At 42.9% G+C, this 12,003-nt stretch overlaps 1 long non-coding RNA gene across 2 annotated transcripts; it reads right to left on the bottom strand.

Moving 5' to 3' along the window:
• Nucleotides 1-1,646: 1,646 nt before the first annotated feature.
• Nucleotides 1,647-11,497, bottom strand: LOC133137489 (uncharacterized). 2 transcript variants are annotated; one of them, XR_009709608.1, is made up of 4 exons: nt 11,079-11,497; nt 2,672-2,751; nt 2,382-2,553; nt 1,647-1,979 (listed from the first exon to the last, which is right to left on the bottom strand). It is a non-coding gene; the product is annotated as an uncharacterized LOC133137489 (long non-coding RNA). The 2 variants fall into 2 exon arrangements; XR_009709607.1 differs by lacking the exon at nt 11,079-11,497 and adding an exon at nt 8,532-9,210.
• Between the last annotated feature and the right edge of the window lie 506 nt (nt 11,498-12,003).

Genomic DNA, 12,003 nt, shown 5'->3' with positions numbered 1-12,003 from the left:
GTAAGAGCAGTCGTCTGGCAGTCGGAGGGTTGCCGGTTCGATCCCCTGCCTGGGCTGTGTCGAAGTGTCCCTGAGCAAGACACCTAACCCCCAAATGCTCCTGATGAGCTGGTCGGCGCCTTGCATGGCAGCCAATCGCCGTCGGTGTGTGAGTGTGTGTATGAATGGGTGAATGAGAAGCATCAATTGTACAGCGCTTTGGATAAAGGCGCTATATAAATGCCAACCATTTACCATTTACATCATTATTGTGAAACAACATACATCAGTCTTAAATGAAAAGTAATACGTGAGAATTAATGAAACACTTCAATCACACAGATTTCTCTATTGGTTACACATTTTGATTATTCAAATGATTCATGTTGATTACCTCAAAAGATACATATGTTTTAACTGAAGAGATATATATGTTTGGTAAGTGCCCAGGGGGAAGTGCCCATGTCAGTACCAACATAGAAGAGGCCCTTTCATTATTTTTGTGGCTCTGATAATACCTTCTGAGGTTTGGAATGCGATTGATCTGATCACCCTGTGTGGAGAAGGATGACTTCTGAGGGAAACTGTTATTGGAGAAAGCAGTTTGTCTTTTTTGTTGATCCTTTTGTAGAACTCTGCATGTCTTGAAGGCAGTGATGGTCAGTGAGATGGTGATGAGGCACGATTGGCTCCAAACTGCACAGTGAGGTCTTTCCCAGAGGTGGGTTTAGCTTTCCCAGCTCCTGAGAGTCCATGGGGTGGGGCCCTTTGCTGGCTGCTGGCCTGGATGGGCTTGTAGCCATGAACTGATCCGTCATTTCTTGGTCAGGTCTGAGGAACATTTGGAGTTTCATGGTTAGAGAACAGAGAACCACTGCAAAGTAATAATTTCTCAGAAAACTAATGTGTGTCTCATTATTACTCCACTTGTGTTCACGAGGATTGTTTTCTTGGCTATGGAAGCTGTTTATTCTTGTTTGTACACGTGTAACATTCTTTCACGTTGTTTTGTATAAAAACGGTTTTATAGATATTTTCCATTGTCAGATTAATCTGCAAGGCCCAAGTCCTAATTCATAGCACTTGAAATTGTACTTCCCACTCGGGTCTTTCAGCCCACTTGTCCCAGGTTATGGGTATGCACTTTGTACATCACTCTGGATAAGAGCGTCTGCCATATGCCTATTATGTAATGTAACTATTTGATCGGGTTGTTGTGTTATAATACTATTAGATTCCAGTGGCAAAGTAAGAGGCAGGGACTGTGTGTAAATGGTCAGTTTTTTTATTCTGCAGAAGGGGAGTTGGTTTACTAACATGTTAGGGATTCACACAAACACACACATCATTTTGTATTAAACTGAATTGAGATAGAGAGAAAAACCAAAAGTGGTTTAATTGAAGGGTTTAAATCATATTTGAAATGTCAGTTTAAATTAATGTGTGATGTAATGCGTAATGTCTGAAATGTAATTTGTATTAAGCATTCGTGAGAAACACCACTCACTAGCCTAGAAAATCATGGAAATGTTAATCAAGTTGTGACCAAAGAGTGAATTTGTGACCCTTATAGTCACAAGATCTGGAGGAAGAACTGGACCCCTCTCCCCCCAATGAACAGCCACACACAGATTTACTCATGATAGAGATTTATTATTGAAGCTGGATTGATTATCATATGCAGTGGGTTTGGACAGACACCAGAGGGTCTAAATGTCGCAGAGAAGCACAAGATTAAAGGCACTGATCTCTGGGAGATCGTAGCACTCGTAGCAAAGCTGTAGGAAGGCACCAGGAAGCAGAAGCAGAGCAGCCAATCAGGAGCCAGAAAGGGTATATCTAGCACCTCCTGGTGGGTCTTTACTTGAGATATATGCTATGATGTCTGCTGTAAACCAGGTTTTTCTGTACTGGGGCTGTTTCAGGCGGTTGGGGAACTCCAGCATGTGGCCGTCGTGCAGGCTAATGTAAAACTGCTCATTGGCAAAGGTGATGCACACCTGGAAGAGGGAAGGAGAGAAGGTCAGGAGCGCAGAGTTATCTTACAAAAGAAGAAGGTCAACACCGTCACGTTCACGTTTAACACCCTACGACTGCAGTGAAAAACAATGAAATAACAAGCCAAATGATATAATGATGAAATGTACTTTACACTGAATGAATTGGCAGGAATATTTCCCATGAAGCTTTCCTGGGAGGGTACAGCATCTCAGCCCCTCCCCTCAGCATTTCTGATCCCCCCCCCCCCCCCCAAAAGGGTCAATTTCTCTTACATACAGGACTATGAAGGAATGGTGGCTAAAGATTCCTAGGTGAACTGTCTCACAAGTGGTGCCAAGTTACAGGCTGATCCATGGAACACAAGTACAGAGGACTGGAAGTCTCCCTGTCTGAGGCCTCACCTCAAACCCCTCGCCCTGCCGGAAAGGAAAGTTTCTTTCATCTGTCACTTGAGCACCTCAGAACCCATCCTTCATGGCGTTCAGGACGATGACACCTGGGCCAGAGCCTTGAAAGCGAGGGTTGACGTGGAGCGCAATGTTGGAATCAGATTCACCCACATTGATTGTGAAACTGGGAGGGAAAGAGAGCCACACACGGGATGGATGATGGATGACCATGGATGAAGACATCAAGAGATTAAGCAGCAGCATCAAGAGGTCTCGTAGAGTCAGAGGCAGCAGTGACTCACCCATGCTTAGGGGATCCAGGGACACCGGTGACTCGCAGTTCCATTTCTTGCTTGAAGGAAAGATTTTGCAACTCCACTCTCTGTTTAAAACAAAGAACCAAAAATAGGACATGTATGGTCAAAACCTAAAACATTCCTTTTGTGATTTTGTGAAGTTGTGCAAATTTATCCGCATTCGGTACACTGACTCTTTCACTTCTCTAAGGCAGTAGACATCAGAAAGTCGGCAATCTCACAATTTGTTCAGAACGAAGACAATTTTCTCAGCAGGCAGGCTGACCTGTCATACCAGTCTGCTGCATGTTCAGAGTTGGGGCGAGCAATACAATGAGACACGGGGACCTTGCTTTGTTAACTATTACACAATTAACTGAATAACTTCTCTCTTAACTGTATCAATTATTCATGCAATTATCTAATCAACCAATTGTGTGGCAGTAGTGTAATGTATACATCATGTAGATACGGGCTAGGGGTTAATGTTCACATCAGCCATCAGAATGGGGAAGTATCCTTTTACTAAATGTCATGTAAAGATCATTTCAATGATAAAACAAACTTGAATTTACTAAAATCAAAGTAATTAGAGGCCTCCTCTGCGTATCATTTGCAGTATTCTCTTGTTTCTATTTTTCTAAGGAATAAAACCAAAACCAAAAACCAAAAGGTGGGGCCAGTGCTGGCTCGCCTGTTTGGGGATTTCATAACTTCTCAACTGTTATTTCTTCACTTCACAAGAACTCTGACTGGAAATGTTGCATGGCAGCCAATCGCCGTCGGTGTGTGAGTGTGTGTATGAATGGGTGAATGAGAAGCATCAATTGTACAGCGCTTTGGATAAAGGCGCTATATAAATTCCAACCATTTACCATTTACATCATTATTGTGAAACAACATACATCAGTCTTAAATGAAAAGTAATACGTGAGAATTAATGAAACACTTCAATCACACAGATTTCTCTATTGGTTACACATTTTGATTATTCAAATGATTCATGTTGATTACCTCAAAAGATACATATGTTTTAACTGAAGAGATATATATGTTTGGTAAGTGCCCAGGGGGAAGTGCCCATGTCAGTACCAACATAGAAGAGGCCCTTTCATTATTTTTGTGGCTCTGATAATACCTTCTGAGGTTTGGAATGCGATTGATCTGATCACCCTGTGTGGAGAAGGATGACTTCTGAGGGAAACTGTTATTGGAGAAAGCAGTTTGTCTTTTTTGTTGATCCTTTTGTAGAACTCTGCATGTCTTGAAGGCAGTGATGGTCAGTGAGATGGTGATGAGGCACGATTGGCTCCAAACTGCACAGTGAGGTCTTTCCCAGAGGTGGGTTTAGCTTTCCCAGCTCCTGAGAGTCCATGGGGTGGGGCCCTTTGCTGGCTGCTGGCCTGGATGGGCTTGTAGCCATGAACTGATCCGTCATTTCTTGGTCAGGTCTGAGGAACATTTGGAGTTTCATGGTTAGAGAACAGAGAACCACTGCAAAGTAATAATTTCTCAGAAAACTAATGTGTGTCTCATTATTACTCCACTTGTGTTCACGAGGATTGTTTTCTTGGCTATGGAAGCTGTTTATTCTTGTTTGTACACGTGTAACATTCTTTCACGTTGTTTTGTATAAAAACGGTTTTATAGATATTTTCCATTGTCAGATTAATCTGCAAGGCCCAAGTCCTAATTCATAGCACTTGAAATTGTACTTCCCACTCGGGTCTTTCAGCCCACTTGTCCCAGGTTATGGGTATGCACTTTGTACATCACTCTGGATAAGAGCGTCTGCCATATGCCTATTATGTAATGTAACTATTTGATCGGGTTGTTGTGTTATAATACTATTAGATTCCAGTGGCAAAGTAAGAGGCAGGGACTGTGTGTAAATGGTCAGTTTTTTTATTCTGCAGAAGGGGAGTTGGTTTACTAACATGTTAGGGATTCACACAAACACACACATCATTTTGTATTAAACTGAATTGAGATAGAGAGAAAAACCAAAAGTGGTTTAATTGAAGGGTTTAAATCATATTTGAAATGTCAGTTTAAATTAATGTGTGATGTAATGCGTAATGTCTGAAATGTAATTTGTATTAAGCATTCGTGAGAAACACCACTCACTAGCCTAGAAAATCATGGAAATGTTAATCAAGTTGTGACCAAAGAGTGAATTTGTGACCCTTATAGTCACAAGATCTGGAGGAAGAACTGGACCCCTCTCCCCCCAATGAACAGCCACACACAGATTTACTCATGATAGAGATTTATTATTGAAGCTGGATTGATTATCATATGCAGTGGGTTTGGACAGACACCAGAGGGTCTAAATGTCGCAGAGAAGCACAAGATTAAAGGCACTGATCTCTGGGAGATCGTAGCACTCGTAGCAAAGCTGTAGGAAGGCACCAGGAAGCAGAAGCAGAGCAGCCAATCAGGAGCCAGAAAGGGTATATCTAGCACCTCCTGGTGGGTCTTTACTTGAGATATATGCTATGATGTCTGCTGTAAACCAGGTTTTTCTGTACTGGGGCTGTTTCAGGCGGTTGGGGAACTCCAGCATGTGGCCGTCGTGCAGGCTAATGTAAAACTGCTCATTGGCAAAGGTGATGCACACCTGGAAGAGGGAAGGAGAGAAGGTCAGGAGCGCAGAGTTATCTTACAAAAGAAGAAGGTCAACACCGTCAGGTTCACGTTTAACACCCTACGACTGCAGTGAAAAACAATGAAATAACAAGCCAAATGATATAATGATGAAATGTACTTTACACTGAATGAATTGGCAGGAATATTTCCCATGAAGCTTTCCTGGGAGGGTACAGCATCTCAGCCCCTCCCCTCAGCATTTCTGATCCCCCCCCCCCCCCAAAAGGGTCAATTTCTCTTACATACAGGACTATGAAGGAATGGTGGCTAAAGATTCCTAGGTGAACTGTCTCACAAGTGGTGCCAAGTTACAGGCTGATCCATGGAACACAAGTACAGAGGACTGGAAGTCTCCCTGTCTGAGGCCTCACCTCAAACCCCTCGCCCTGCCGGAAAGGAAAGTTTCTTTCATCTGTCACTTGAGCACCTCAGAACCCATCCTTCATGGCGTTCAGGACGATGACACCTGGGCCAGAGCCTTGAACCAAAAACCAAAAGGTGGGGCCAGTTATGGCTCGCCTGTTTGGGGATTTCATAACTTCTCAACTGTTATTTCTTCACTTCACAAGAACTCTGACTGGAAATGTAAATATTTGTAATATTATTGCTTCATATTCTGAATGCATGCCATGCACCCATGAGGCATTGAGGCTGCATTATATATGCAAATGTGGCTTGCTTGGTAAAAATAATGCAACATTAATTTTTAACATATGTTTTTAAACATATTGTAAACTATCACATGGTCAGTACTGGTCAGTACGTACTGTCCGAGGATGAGGTTGAAGAATTAATTAACAATTTGGCCCTTTAAAACTTCTTTTGAAGTGAATGAGATTCACAATATCTAACTTGTCTGACAGTAAATACTACAGTTCATGATGAATGGTGACAGTTGGCTGTGTCACTTATAAAGTGCATCGTAAGTCATTCTGCTTTCTAGCGCAGGAAAAGCACCCAAAAAAGACAAGAACCAGGAATTATTTCGTTCAGTGATCAAAGCAAAATTAAATGTTAATGCAATTGAAAAAAAACGCATAATAAAAACACATATTCATGATGTGGGAGAAAAATATTATGTAACCTAGGATATATGTATCCAGATATGTACAATGCATATACAGTTAGAAAACTGCTTAAAAGAATAAAATGTGCTTGTGACAGATAACCAGCAAAAATGTAAGGGAGGGGTGAGTGCTCTGCCACAGCTTACATCATATAGGCATACGTGCGGAGATAGAGCAGAACACTCTCCCATTGTTGGGTGCGCTCATGTGCTTGTTATGATGAAAAATAATGAGGAGGAATCGCACCCAAGGTCGGCAGAATGCCACAAGGGCATGGGCTCGGGTATAAGGGGGCAAGAACAGGGGGAAGGGAGCAAAAGGGCTGGAAAAAGCAGGACCCGCACAACGCAGCCACGCAAACGTCATGCATTGGGAATGGTATGCGAAGGGGTGTATCTTCCTAGAGAGGTGATGGGGAGATCAGCACCCTGGAGAGAGATTCCTCTACCTGCAGTCCAGGACCCCGGACAGCGCACGTGAGTGAGCACTGTGGAAAACTACTGACTCAGCTGCAGCCTGTTTCCCTAATGAGCAGGGAAGGTATTTAAGGCGCGGTCGAGGCTGCAAACGGTGTCAGTCGGCGCCTATTCTGAGGAAGGAAGAGGCAGAGAGAGGAAGGACTGTCTGCCATACTGACCTGGAGGAGTGATCCTAAGGGAGACCCCACCTTTACCAATGGACACGTGAGGATAATAAAGCGCCTTCAAATCACCCTATCCCTTTGTGCTTCCCCCAGCCCTGACGCGGTCCAGGAGGGAAGGAGGAAGGAGGCCCTGAAGAATACCCCGGACTGGGAAAAACCCAAGTTATTTTTGCCTGAACGGCCCTTTTATTTTCTCCCGTTTTTCCCTACCCTTGCCCTGAGGGGGGGCGCTATCAGCAATACCCTGACGAAAGAAAAAAAAAAAAAGATAGATTTTTTCTGAATATTGCTGATTCCTGTGTCTGGTTTCCAGCTGGGCCCACCCACTGCCTTCAGGATCCACCCCGAGGCACCATAACATATACGCACACATCTACATATGCACACACGCACACATGCACACACACATATACACACACACACACGCACATGCGCGCACACACACATATACACACATGCACATATGCGTGTCATGCGTAACAATGTGATCAATATGGGAGGACAGCCCCTGCGAGCCTATTACAGCCAGACCTCCATCGAAGGCAAAGACTTCACTCACAAAAGCTCCTCTGGAGCCGCGGTGGCGCAACAGGCTAAGACGCAGCAGACTTGTGGTTGCAGTTTGCTGCAGTTGCACACCGGGGACTGGGGTTCGATTCTCGGTCCTGCCAAAAGCCAAGTTTGGCCGGCTCACGTGGGGCAGCAATAATTGGCTCGCTGCTCCAGAGGGAGGGACTTGGCAGGGTTATTAGATCGCCGCACAATAAGCACCTCGGAATCACGGCAACAGGCACAAGACAAGACGACTTGAAGAAGGCGTGTCGCTCTCATTCGGGCCGCCGAGGGTACGGGCGGTACATCCAATACGACTACCTCCAATTGAATCAGAGGAGGTACAATTGGCTACCAAATCGGGAGATTTGGAGGTCGGGAGATTTGGAGGTCGAAGCAAATGAAGCAAATGATGGTGTCGAACATGTGCTGATCCCACCCCAAAGCCACAAGTTACTTTGGTGAGTGGGACACAGGCTACATCGTTTGCAAAACTTTAGAACATTTGTATTAATCAAGTCAGAACCATGGACCAACATGGATGGTCATAGAATCAAATCAACAAGTCAACAAATTTACATTTACATTTACATTTTTGTCATTTGGCAGACGCTTTTAATCCAAAGCGACTTACAAGTGCATAGGTTCTTCCACAAGTCAAAGCATCACATCCATAACTCGGAAAATACACATGGAATGTTGTTCTAAACAAATAGTCGTCATCATAAGTGCAATTAAATATTTTTTTTTTGGGTTAGACAAGGAGGGATATCAGAAAGGGGGGAAATCAGGAGGGAGGACTAAGATAGAGTTTGAAAAGGTATGTTTTGAGTCTGCGTCGAAATAGGGGAGGGATTCTGCTGCCACTGACTGAATGCATAATATATCTATCTCTTCATGTTTTGACCATATATTTACCTCTGTTTTAAACAGGATGCTGAGGTGATTAACATACCCTTTTATTCAACAATGAAACTGGTTATCAAGGGTGTCCCCGAAGATAGGTGAGTCACAGCTGCCTCTGACTCTACGAGACCTCTTTATGCTGCTGCTAAATCTCTTGATGTCTTCATCCATGGTAATCCATCATCCATCCCTTGTGTGTCTCTCTTTCTCTCCCAGTTTCACCATCAATGTGGGCAAATCCAAAGACATCATTGCACTTCAATATAACGTGCACTTCAGCCAGGGCGTTGACACTGAGTTGGAGGTGAGTCCTAGGACAGGGAGACACTGAGTTGGAGGTGAGTCCTAGGACAGGGAGACACTGAGTTGGAGGTGAGTCCTAGGACAGGGAGACACTGAGTTGGAGGTGCTGAAAGGACACTTGGTCCAGTCCTCTGTACCTGTGCTCCATGTGTCAGCCTGCAACTTGGTATCTGTGTCATGAGGGGGCATGGGGGGGTAATGCCTCCACAAGCATAGATTGCAATCATAATTTATCCCACCCAAGGCTGGCGATCTTGATTATTTTTAATTAATTGAATTGTTCTGATTCATGTGATGTCAATAACATTTGTGAAGTCAAGTGATATATTATGCTCTTTATTGTTTGATAACTTATCTCTCCTGCCTTCTCACCCCAGCTCCCTTCAATGAGGCCTTTTTCCAAATTCAGGAATCCTTTTGTGAGTTCGTGCAATTCAAGAATAGCCTGGATTACCCATATTATGACTACATATGGGTTGATGGAAATGTGTCAATCAAAGGCATAAGTATTAACTAAAGACCCACCAGGAGGTGCTAGACGTCCCCCTTCTTGCTCCTGATTGGCTGCTCTGCTTCTGCTTCCTGGTGCCTTCCTACAGCTGTGCTATGAGTGCACTTTGTCCCTCCCAGAGATCAGTGCCTTTAATCTTGTGCTTCTCTGCGGCATTTAGACCCTCAGGTGTCTGTCCAAACCCACTGGGTATGATAATCAATCCAGCTTCAATAATAAATCTCTATCATGAGTAAATCGGTGTGTGGCTGTTCATTGGGGGAGAGGGGGCCAGTTCTTTCTCCAGATCTTATGACTATAAGGGTCACAAATTCACTTGATGAACATTTACATGATTTTCTAGGCTAGTGAGTGGTGTTTCTGAGATGGATGTGTGGGGGGGTTGGACCCAAAATGCACGACTCAGAAACAGTGGTGTAATAAAGTCCCGTCAGGGCTTTATTCGGGGAATATCCAGAGAGCGTAGTCAAAAAACAAGCAATGTTCATACACAAAAAAATCCAGCCAAAAAAAACAAAGCACAGTACCGCGGGAGAAGGCAGTCTCGTAATTGGTACACATGCAAAAAGTCCAGTAGCCAGGAAAGCTGTCAGCGGGGCAGAAGTACAGGCGGGCGGTAGGCAGGCTCAGGGTCGATGACGGCGCAAGAGTCAAGACCGAAGTCTGCTCCATGGGGCAAAAGCACAAAGACAGCAGGCAAAGACATGGTACATGCAGGCAATGGTCAACAAAACACAACTCAATAATCTTTGCTCAATAAACAGGCTTGGATCATAACCAGGAGACAATTGCTTCACAAACACACTCAAAAGTGCACTGACGAACAGAAGGCAACAATTTCGCAAGGACATGACATGAAACTGAGCTTTATATGCAGGTGTAGACAATTAGCTTGAGAGCAGCAAGAGAATGGAAATCAAATGTGGAGGATTGACAAGTTAACAAGGTAATTAGTAATCGTTAGTAGTAAACCTATCCTGCCCTAGCATTAGTAAATTAGTAAAGGACATTGAAAAGAAACGTAAGGTAACATGAGATTAGTAGATTAGTAAGAAGACAAGGGAAATTGAAACAATTAGGGTGTGAATGACATAAATGGAGAGAGAGAAAGCAGGAATGCAAGATTTGCAGAAAGACGTGAAAAAGGGTATGCTAATCAATGAACAGTACAACATAATGTAGCGCCCCTTTGCTGTCCAGGCAATTAATAGGGGTAGCTAACCTGAGTTCTTTAACTAGTGTTATCTCTAACAATAAGTGTGTGTATATTTTGTCTTTTCACTGTGTATTAATTACTGTATAGCAAGACTGTTATGACAAGGTATTTATTCACTTTTAAATTATTAGCTTTCAACTTCATTTGTATTTTAACTTATAGTGTAGGCTACTAAAAGGCTCACTCTAAAGAAACTATAGCTCTATGTTCCCAAGCTTAACTGCAAATAACCATCCACAGGCACTGATGTTTGTAAAGTAACTATTTACTTATGTACACAATATAATTACTTTAGTACAGTATTCATTCGATTCAGTTTTCAATTCACGCTTAACAAACAAGCTTGCAATGCACATTCAAGTATCAAAAACAAACCGATACCGGGCGCTAAGCCTCAATGAAATGAAATACCTCAATGACATGAAATACCCTATAGCCGGCAGTATAACTAAAATACCCCAATTCAAAGTGGTTGTTGCAGGCCTGGCGCGTAGCTTATTTGCGGTGTAGCACAGCAAATGGCGGCTCCTTCACACTAAATTAGCTAGCGGACAACGACAACTCACAGTTCCTGGAACAGGCAGCGCGCGAAGCTCCTCTCCGGAAAGTATGTTTATTTGGTTGGATTCACAGAAATCGCTTGTGTTACCATCTCCTCTGGTTTACGCAGACTTGTCGAGCTCTCCGGGTTGGCGAACACACAGTCCGTGAGCAATCCAGAACAGCTAGTTATCTCACTGTAGAGCTGAGCTAAGCTAGGCAAAATGGCGGACCGCCCGAACGTTGAACTCCTCTTCGGAATAAATTGTTCTAAACAGTTCGTCCATCGAATATAACAACTCGTAGAGTTCACGGGTTGTGTACTCACGTTATTACACTCAAACGCTTTGGAAATAGTTGGACTACGTTTTTCCACTGTCAACTTTTCAAAACAACAGCTTAGCAACACATTCCTCGTGATCTTTTTTTAATCTTCCCTCCTCTACTCTCCAACGTCTCTCTCTCGTTTTTTCCACTTCCCCCTCACCCCTGACCTTCAACTCACTTTTCATTGGCTAATGACAATAAACAAAAAGCAAAACTTTACAGTTGAATCTTTTCAAAATAAAACATATTTACAATATGTCCAGCATTGTGAACATAGTATTTTGGAAAACAAAATACATTTGTAATACATCATGTAATTAACACAATACATGAACTTAATCATGAAATCATATGACAATTGCACAATATGCAATATTAAACCTCTGCAAAGTTTTTAACCTTTTAAATCCTAATTATTCTACTTATTCTATTTATTAATTCCTATTCATGAATCAATGAACTTGTAATATCTAGGCCTAATTTTCCATAGGGCTACAATAACATGAAACATAAATTGTGACATAACAAGTTTGCAAAACTATGACAATAAACTATATTACGTGACCTGACCAGACGAACATAATACGTTACATGACAATAACATAAGCAAGACAAAAACTAAAC

The sequence above is a fragment of the Conger conger genome, chromosome 9, assembly GCF_963514075.1.
Source record: "Conger conger chromosome 9, fConCon1.1, whole genome shotgun sequence".
Lineage (NCBI taxonomy): Eukaryota > Metazoa > Chordata > Actinopteri > Anguilliformes > Congridae > Conger > Conger conger.
The sequence above is the reverse complement of the archived record's forward strand: the minus strand, read 5'-3'. Positions and strand labels throughout refer to the sequence as shown.